Raw genomic sequence first — 10,932 nt, forward strand, 5'->3', positions numbered from 1 at the left:
AGGCCTCATTCCACCCAGCAAAGGAGCTCCGAGGAGATGTACAAAATGGAAGGCTTTTGTAGGCAGAAGTGGGTGGAAAAAACGAAGTTTCGAGCAAAAGTCACCTCCTTTGGTGGGGGGTGGGGGGTCTATCAGGCACATCACCTCACCAGCACTGACCAGTTAATTCCAGACTGACTGATTAAAGGTCACAGTCCTGGGAGTGGCGGAAACTGCAATTAGGTTAGGTATTTAATCTTGGTTTGCTGATATGGGGCTTAGCACGAGTGACTCCATTTTGGACCTGTTTCTATTTCAACAAATTACCTGGAGCAGAGGCATACTGGCATTACTATGGGTTTTCTGACTCTTGCAAATTGAAAGACTGAGCAGGTTAAAAAAAGTGATAATGCCTAGGTCATAAGGTTGTCCTAGAAAGTAACTGAAATCAATCTTTCCATGGCAGGTTTGGAGTCACAATTATGCTTTTAAAACCCTTTTTCAATTTTTTAAGAATTGAAATATTTCTTGGATATCCATTGCTTGGCTATCCAAAGACATATCCAATGCTCCAATCTTACTTAACCAAACTTTAAAAGCCAAGACAGCAGGGTGAAACTTACTCTTAACCTCCTTTCCCTGGCTATTAAGCATACTTAACAACCTCCACTAAGAAACTGGGCATAGGCAGGAGTATCTTAGTACCTCTCTGAATTATGGTTTCAGAGCTTCCCTATGGGCACAATAGAAATTCATGCTCTCTATCTTGTGTCCTCCCGAATAAGTTGTGCAGGTCACACCAGCTAGGAGCCCCTCCCAGTCCTTAATTCCTTCTGCACATTATTTTTTACTATTCTGATAGGTAGAGGGTTGTGGGATTGAGCCCCACATCAGGCTCTGCATTTGGTATAGAGTCTGCTTGAGAATCATCTCCCCCACCTCCCCAAGCATGTGCATGCTCTCTCTCTCTCAAATAAATAAATAATCTTAAAAAAAAAAAAACTCCTGCAACTCAATAATAAAAAAAAAAAATGAAGAATGGGCAAAGGACTTAGACATTTTTCTAAAGAAGATATACAATGGTTAATAAGCACATGAAAAAATGCTCAACATCCTTCATCATTAAGGAAATGCAAATCAAAACCCAGTGAGATAGCACTTTACACCCATCAGGGTGGCTATTATAAAAAAAAAAACCCACAAAACAAAAACAAAACAAAAAAAGTGTTGCAAGGATGTGAAATTGGAACTCTTGTGCATTGCTGGTGGGAATGTAAAATGGTGTGACTAGTGTGGAAAATGGAATGGCATTTCCTCAAAAACGTAAACATAGAATTATGACTCAGCAATTCCACATCTGGGTATATACCCAAAAGAATTAAAAGCAAGGACTTGAAGAGATATTTGCACACCCATGTTCATAGCAGCATTATTCATAGTCAGCCAAAAGGTAGAAGCAAACCAAGTGCCCATCAACAGATGAATGTATAAAGAAAATGTGGTATATACACTCAGTGGAGTATTATTCACCCTTGAAAAGGAAGGGAATTCTGATACATGCTACAACATGGATGAAATCTGAAGACATTATACTAAGTGAAATAAACCAGTCACAAAAAGACAAATATTGTTAATTCCATTTACACGAGGTACCTAAAGTAGTCAAATTCATAGAGACAGAAAATAGAATGGTGGTTGCCAGGGGCCAGGGGAGAAGGAGATAGGGAGTTATTGTTTAATAGATACTAAGTTTCAGTTGGATGATGAAAAAAGTTCTGGAGATGGATAGTGCTGATGGTTGCAAAACAACATAAATGAACTTAATGACACAGAACTGTAACTTGAAAATGGTTGAAAGGGTAAATTTTATGTTATGTATATTTTACCATAATTTTTTTTACAAAAAAATTTAAAACCAGAAATCTAGGATTTGTCTTCAAGTCTTTCCTTTCCCTTTATTCTCCATGTGCTCCCAATGGTTACCCCGCATCCAGTCCATCAGCAAATCCAAAATATACCTTAAAACTGACTGCTTCTTTCCATCTCCATTACCACCATACCAGCTCAAGACATAATCATCTCTCACCTACACCACTTCAGTAGCCTCCTAACTGAACTCCTTTTTCCAATCTCGTTTCCCTCAAAACTATCCGCACAGCAAACAGCATGAATGTACTCTTTGACAGGTAAATCAGAGAGTGCTAGCCATTCACTTCGTTATCAGCAATTCACTACATTATCAGATAATACCAGCAATTTACTACATTATCAGATACAATATGTGTGTATATTCATGTTATATATGTTATATATTACATATATAAATATACTGTATATCATATATTTTTTCATATACTAAAATAGTTGTATGGTTTTTCTTCTTTAACACATATATATATGCCATATGATATATAATATAGGTCCCATATACCATAAGATACATGTAAATATCATATATGTAATATATCATATATATGTGTTTAACATAATTTTCCAGAAATGTTCATTACAAAAACTTTTTGCCAACTTGGAACACGATGAAATTCCTTAAGCTGATAAAGGATATTTACCAAAACCTGAAGCAAACTTCATACTTAATATTAACATTAAAAAATACAATAAAATAGAGGCACCTGGCTGGCTCAGTCAATAGAGCACATGACTCTTGATCTCAGAGTCACATGCTCTACTGACTGGGTTCAAGCCCCATGTTAGGTGTAGAGATTACTTAAAAAAAAAAACCTCTTAAAGAAATACAATATAATACAAACATTAAAAATAGTCATCTTGGGGTCCCTGAGTGGCTCAGTAAGTTAAGGGTCTGCTTTCGGCTCAGGTCAAGATCCTGGGCCCTGGGCTTGCCCCCTCCCCACACTGTAGGGCTCCCTGCTCAGTGGGGAGCCTGCTTCTCCTTCTCCCTCTGCTCCCCGCCGCCCCGCGCCCCCGCTCAAGCTCTCTCTCTGGCTTGCTCTCTCTCTCAAATAAATAAATAAAATCTTTTTAAAAAAATACTCATCTTGGGGTGCTTGGGTGGCTCAGTCGTTAAGCATCTGCCTTCGGCTCAGGTCATGATCCCAGGGTCCTGGGATCAAGCCCCGCATCGGGCTCCCCGCTCAGTGGGAAGCCTGGTTCTACCTCTCCCACTCCCCCCTGCTTGTGTTCCCTCTCTCGCTGTGTCTGTCTATGTCAAATAAATAAATAAAATCTTTTAAAAAAAGATACTCATCTTACATTAGGATCAAGACAAAGATGTCTATTACTGCTTCCATACAATAAGTACTAGAGGCTGTAACCAGTGCAGCAAGAGGTTCTAAGCAGTGCAAGCAAAGATATAAAAGGTATAAGGATTTTTTTTTTAGATTTTATTTATTTATTTGACATTGAGAGGGACAGGGAGCACAAGCAGGGGGAGCAGCAGGCAGAGGGAGAGGGAGAAGCAGGCTTCCCACCGAGCAGGGAGCCCAACGCGGGGCTCGATCCCAGGACCCCGGGATCATGACCTGAAGGCAGACACCTAACCGACTGAGCCACCCAGGTGCCCCAAAGGTATAAGGATTTTAAGATACAAAAGTACCCTTACTCAAACAGGTTATGATTGTCTGAAGGAAAAATCCAAAAGAATCTTCAATAAACTACTGGAATTAGTAAAAAGGCTCAACAAGTTTCTGACTACAGGATTGACAAATTAAAATCAATGATTAATAAAACAGCAATTATAAACTACAATTTTTAAAAGACAGCACATGCAATAGCAATAAAAACCATAAGACACCTAGGATAGAACTAAAAGACGCCTTGATCAAAGAAGTGCAAGAGAAAAAATATATGGAGAACATTATAATGCATTATTGAAAAGTATTTCCTAAAAGGTCTAAGTAAATGGAGAGTTTTACTCTGCTTTTAGATTGGAGAAATCATCATCATAAAGTTGTCAATTTTCCCAGATTGATTTGTAGACTTAATGCAATCCTAGTAAAAATCCTAAATGTACATGGTATTGCAAGGGGAAAATAACAGCAAAAAATGTAGATGGGGGCACCTGGGTGGCTCAGATGGTTAAGCATCTGCCTTTGGCTCAGGTCACGATCTCCAGGTCCTGGGATCCAGCCCCATGTCAGGCTCCCAGCTCAGCGGGGGGAGTCTGCTTCTCCCTCTCCCTCTGCCTCTTCCCCTGCTTGTGTTCTCTCTGCCTCTCTCTCTCTCTCTCAAATGAATAAATAAAATCTTTAAAAAGTGTAGATGGATTTGCTTTACCAGATATCAAGATAGATGTTAAGCAAGTGCCTGGCTGGCTCAGTTGGAAGAGTATGTGACTCTTGATCTCAGGGTTCTGAGTTCAAGCCCCATGTTGGGTAGAGATTACTAAAAAAATGAATAAATAAACTTAAAAAAAAGAGGTGTTAAAGCTATAGTGATTAAAAAGTGTAGTATTGCGGGTGCCTGGGTGGCTCAGATGGTTAAGCGTCTGCCTTCGGCTCAGGTCATGATCTCAGGGTCCTGGGATCGAGCCCCACATCGGGCTCCCTGCTTGGCGGGGAGCCTGCTTCTCCCTCTCCCTCTACTGTTCTCCCTGCTTGTGCTCTCTCGCTCTCTCTGTCAAATAAATAAATAAAATCTTTAAAAAAAAAAAAAAAAAGTGTAGTATTGCCACAGGGAAAGTTACGTAGACTTTTGGTACATATCAGAGACTTAGTTTGACATTTGATTTACGACCCACATAGAACTTCAGATCATTAGAGAAAGGACAGACTTTTCAATAAATGGGGCTAAGATCATTAAATAATAACACAGGGAAAAAATGAAACTAGATCCTTTTTCACACCACATATAAAAAATCAGTTTAAGACCTAAAACTGAAAAGTAAAAACATAAAGCTTTTAGAAGAGAATAGTAAAGACTATCTTTTTCATTTTGGAATAGAAAAGGATGTCTTAAAGCAAAAAAAGATCATTCATCATTAAAAAAAAAGAATGATATATGTAGACATCAAAATTTTCATTCACAAAAGACACCAGTAAAAGATATTTACAACATACATAACCAACAAAGTATCCCAAATTTGCAAAGATTTCCCGCAAATCAATGAGATAAAGACAAACAACCTAAAAGAAAAGTGGGCATAAAATTTTAAGGTACACTTCAAAAGAAAAAAAATACAAATAGCCAAAAAGCACATGAGACATTGTTTAATCTCATTATGTGTCGGGGATGTGGAATATTAAAGCCACAATGAAATACCACTATACATATCAGATGGATAAAAATTGCAAAACCTGACAATCCTGAGTGTTGGTAAGAAAATGGAGCAATGAGGTGTCTCATCAAAGTTAATGGGGATCAGAATTAGTGTAACCACTTTGGAAAACAGCATGGGATTATCTAAAAAAGCTGAAAATGTACATATATCACAATGCAGCAATTCCACTTTTAGATATACACTTTAGAGATACGCATGCTTATGCACTGGACACGTGCACCAAAATGTAGACAGCAGCCTTAGTATAATTGCCAAAAACTAGAAACAACCCAAACATAATTCTGAGCCAAATATCCAAATTACAAGAGTGCATCCTATATTATTTTTTCATATAAAGCTTAAAAACAAAGAAATGTTTATTTAGAGATGTATACACAGACAGTAAAACTATAAAGAAAAGCAAGGTAATTATTCCTATAAAAGCTAAGAGTGGTGACCTCTGTGCAGGAAGAGGACGATTGTGATTAATATGGAACACACCGGGAACTGTTCCCACAGCATTCTGTTTCTTGATCTAGAGAGTGGTTACATGGGTTTTGCTTTACAACCAAAATGTGGATTTCTATTTTTTAACACTTTTCTATATGTTGTGTTTTATAAGAGAAAGATTAAAACTGACAAATCTGCCAAAATGAATCCAGAGTGCAGCACAATTCCAAAAAAGAATGTTATGAAACTTGACAAGTTGATTCTAAAATCATTAAGAGCAGAGGGCCAAGAAAAACCAAGACTGTTTTTATAAAAAAACTAATTAAGTCAAGGGGTTGATACTTCCAGATAATAAGACTTATAATAATACTTTAGTTATTAAGAAACTCGGGAAGAGACATAGGGATAAACAACAAGAACAGAATACAGAGGGGCACCTGGGTGGCTCAATCTGTTGAGCGCCCAACTCTTGATTTTGGCTCAGGTCATGATCTCAGGGTCATGAGACTGAGCCTCACATTGGGCTCCACTCTCAGCTCAGAGTCTGCTTGAGATTCTCTCCCTCTTCCCTCTGCCCCTCCCCCTGCTCACATGCTCTAAATAAATAAATAAATAAATAAATAAAATATTTTATATTAATTAATTACAATTAAAAATTTTTTTAAAAAGAACAGCATAGAGAGTCCAGAAATCAAGTCATACCCACAGGGAATCAAGTCATGCCCACAGGGAAACTTGACTCAGGTCATATTACAAATCAACAAATATACTGGAATGTAAGAAATAAAATAAAAGGGACCCCCAACTCACATTATAATGAAAATAAAACCCTAATAGAATAAAGACCTCGGGGTAGAGAAAGTAGACAGAAACTACTCTTTGCCCACCAAATCTATTCCCCCATTCTTCCATAATAATCACATTGTAGCTGGGCACGTTTTCCAGCCTCCCCTGCAGATGGGTCTGGTAAGGAAATTAATTTCTTACAGTGGGATGTAAGCAGAACTGCTGGCTGCCACTTGCAGCTCTGGAACTTGACATTAGCTATGCCTTCTCCATGCTTTCCTTTTCTTTCCTGCTGGTTGGAATTTGAATATGGCAGCAATCCAGCTTTGGCTATACAACACGGTGATATGCCCAAGGGGATGGCAAACTCACGAGATGGCATGAACCTGGCTCCCCAAATGTCTACGTACAGCAAAGCCACCTCAGCAATCGGGACTACTCATCTTGGGACTGTTTTGTGAGAGGAATAAATGTCCCTATTCTTTAACACACACCATTTTGGGGTCTCTTTGTTATAGCATCTCAGTCTTCACGGACACAGAAATATTTTGTAACCATGACTCAAAGAGCACCAATTAGATGGAAAAATGTTGATAAATATGCCTACATTATAAAATGAAAAACATCTATACCATAAAACACCATAAATAATGCAAAAATAGAAGCTATAAATGAAAGCAGATATTTATAATGCATACCCAGGGTGTATAAAAAATGCCTCAGATCAGTGGAGAAAAGATAACCCAATAGAAATACAAATAAAGGAAATAAACATGAAATCACAGAAGAAACCAAATGGCCAAGTAAACATTATAAAAAAATGTTCAACTTTAACAGTAATCAGATAAATGTAAATTAAAACTTTCCCCCAAAAAATACCATTCACATCCAAAAAATGACAAATTTAACACAAATATTAAAGTCTAACAATACCAAATGTTGGCCATGAGCAACAGGAACTCTTGTACCCCGTTTTTGTAGCAGCTTAAATTAATATAACCACTTTGAAGAATAACTTGGAAAGATCTAGTAAAGTTGAGGATGCACCTTACTATAATAGAGTAATTCCATTCCTAGGTATATATCCTAGAGAAACTCTTGTGCATTGATATAACATGAGTGTTAATTGCAGCATTATTTATAATAGTTGAAAACTGGGGGGGCGCCTGGGTGGCTCAGTCATTAAGCGTCTGCCTTCAGCTCAGGTCATGATCCCAGGGGTCCTGGGATCCAGCCCCACATTGGGCTCCCTGCTTGGCGGGAAGCCTGCTTCTCCCTCTCCCACTCCCCCTGCTTCTGTTCCCTCTCTCGCTGTCTCTCTCTCTGTCAAATAAATAAATAAATAAAATCTTAAAAAAAAAAAAAAGAAAATTGGAATCAACCTGAAAGTCCACCAACAAGAAAATAGATAGATGTAGTGGCACCAAAAATAAATCTCAAAACTTAATGGCAAATGAAAAAAGCAAACTGCCAGCAGATGGGTCTGGTATGTCCAAAATACACCAAGTTTTAACTATGCAAAAAATACCACGTAGTAAATATGTAGTAAAAGCATGTGAATGATAAACACCAAATTTGAATTTCTTGAGAATGTTGTGGCCTCTGTGGAGAGAAGAGGGGGAATGGGTTCGTGTGTGTGTGAGCACATGCTTTAGATCGTTTTTATATGGGCAGAAATCAGCCTCTGCATGTGGGCCTCCAAAGAGGGAAGCAAAACTCCATGAAGGACACCTTGTATATTCCTATAGGCTTTTAAACAGTCCTGTTTACAATTCTGTTTGAATTTAGTCCCCTTCCCTCTGTTTTAATTTTTTTCAAGTTATCTTCAAACATACAGCAAGGGTCCTTAAATTTCAGCAGGTATCAGAATCACCTGAAGGGCCTGTTAATATACAGATTGTTGGGCTGGCTTTCGGATTCTGTAGGTCTGGGGTAACACTGGAGAATCCGCACTTCTTTTTTTTTTTAAAGATTTTATTTATTTATTTGACAGAGACACAGCGAGAGCAGGAATACAAGCAGGGGGAGTGGGAGAGGGAGAAGCAGGCTTCCCGCAGAGCAGGGAGCCCGATGCAGGGCTCGACCCCAGGACCCTGGGATCATGACCTGAGCTGAAGGCAGACGCTTAACGACTGAGCCACCCAGGCGCCCCGAGAATCTGCACTTCTAACGATTTCCCAGGTGACACTGACGTGGCTGGCTCATGGACCATACTTTGAGAACCACACTCTGAGACCTACAGGGAAATCTATTATACGAAGCCCATGTGTTTTTGTGGTTGTGGGGAATTAGACAAAGCAGTGAGAGAAAATGCGGCACTCTCTACCTTCACCTTGGGCTGAGGCCAGCGTGGAAGCTCAGAACTCTAGGTGGCAAAGAGAAGCGCCCACCGCGCAGCAGGCGGGGGCCAGGTGTCAGCACAGTGAGTTTGATAGGGACCCCCTTTGCCCTAAATACTTGCCTGAACAGGTACGTATGATGTAACTGGCTGGGGAAATAACTTCCCATCAAACCATGCCCCCTCCCCTCCCCTGTCCTCAGCAGAAACTCCAGGTTCACACCCCATGGTTGGGGGAGGAAGAGGTTGAAAATGCTGACTCCATTGTGTACCCAGCAAACCAACCTGTCCCTGGGCTTCGGGAGCCTCTGAGCTAGCCTCTTAGTCCCATTGTCTTGTTTGCAGCTGGCTGGGCCCACTCCCCAGGCCTGCTCCTTTATCCTCCCCAGGTTGGGGGGGGGGGAACCTGCTCTCACTGTGGATGAGACACTTGTGATGGTTTAATGGGCCCTTGGGAACCTCAGGGTTTGATTATTCTCAGCAATCAGCAGGAGCAGTCATGCGTTTCTGGGCCCTCCAGCTTCACCCTGCTCACCAGCCTTCCAGGCCTGGAACGTACCCACAAACTCTTTAGCTGACTAAAAGCCGGGGTACTTGTGTGCGAGCCTGTATGGGTGTGTATGTGTGTGTGTGTGTGCGCGAATGCGTGCACACGTCCAAGGGGGAGCTGAAAGCTAGTGCACAGAAGAAAGCCAGAGGCCTGGGGCTGATCATTATCTCCAGGCCAGAACCTTCCAGTCCCTAAATGGGACCCTGGTATTCTGCCAAACAACCAGACTCTCACTCTGTATAATGAAGTTCTCATTGATTATCCTGTTGATGTCCCAAGAGACGGGGGCCCAGGGAGGTCCATCTGCTGCCAAGCCCGGTTCCTTGTTCCACTCCCCCGTGGAAATGAGGGTGCCCCATGCAACTCCCCCATCGCCTCACTTCCCCAGCATAACGACTCATCCACAAGGGACCCTGGTCCTGGGGCTGAACTGAAGTGACAGCAACTGTTTATTAATTGGACTAATGAGAGGCCTCGGCAGGGAGAGAAAGAGAAGCGGGAAGAGAGAAAAAGAAGGGGATGAAGACAGGAACATCACACAGCACAGGAGTTCAGGAGTAGATTTCAGATTGGAACAGGCAGCTCATTCCCTGAGCGTTGGTGGAGGTTGGGGGGGAGTAGGCAGGGGGATTTTGAATTGGTTTGCAAAGCTCATATGTTTTACAGGAAACATGCTAATTTTTCATCAGCAAATTGTAATCACTCCCATTTCCTGAATGCCTGTGTTCGGGCACTTTACTGTTTGTTTGTTTGTTTAAGATTTTATTTATTTATTTGACAGAGAGAGACACAGCGAGAGAGGGAACACAAGCAGGGGGAGTGGGAGAGGGAGAAGCAGGCTTCCAGCGGAGCAGGGAGCCCGATGTGGGGCTCAATCCCAGGACCCTGGGATCATGACCTGAGCCGAAGGCAGACTCTTAACGACTGAGCCACTCAGGTGCCACCCGGGCACTTTACTGTTTTATGTGCATGATCCAAGTTCATCTTTACAAGAACCATATGAGAGGGGAGTCCTTCTATTCATTCAGCCCATGACAAAACTGAAGCCCAGCGAGGTTTGCCAAAAGTCACACGTGTAATAAATAACAGAGCCCAAACTCTGAACCACTGTCATTGTGGGAGGTGAAAGCTAATGAGGCAACACACACACACACACACACACACACACACACACGTACACTTACTGAGCATTCCTCTTTTCAGGCAGACAGCACTAAGCCCTTATGGGTAGCAGCACCTCCAACCCTATAAGGCAGGTAGGTTTATTTTCCCCATTTTGCGGATAAGGAAACTTGGGCTCAGAGAGGCAAAATAATTTGCCTAAGTCCACACAGCCAGGAAGTGTCAAAACAGGGATTTGCTATCCATCTACCAGGCATTCTCACCTTATTTCCCTGCCTCCCTCAATCTCTCTTTGCTCTGAGCTCCTGGGGGCATCCTGCGTAAGAGAAGGTGAGCTGCAGGGAGGGTGGGACGGTTTATTTGGCTGCAGAGGAAGTTCCAGTTGCACGGAGGGGATCAGGATCGCCATGAGATTTAGCCTGTGGCACGGAAGTCCTGAGCAAGTGTGGAGGGCAAGTTGTCAGGACCAGG

The sequence above is a fragment of the Halichoerus grypus genome, chromosome 5, assembly GCF_964656455.1.
Source record: "Halichoerus grypus chromosome 5, mHalGry1.hap1.1, whole genome shotgun sequence".
In the NCBI taxonomy this organism is placed as follows: domain Eukaryota; kingdom Metazoa; phylum Chordata; class Mammalia; order Carnivora; family Phocidae; genus Halichoerus; species Halichoerus grypus.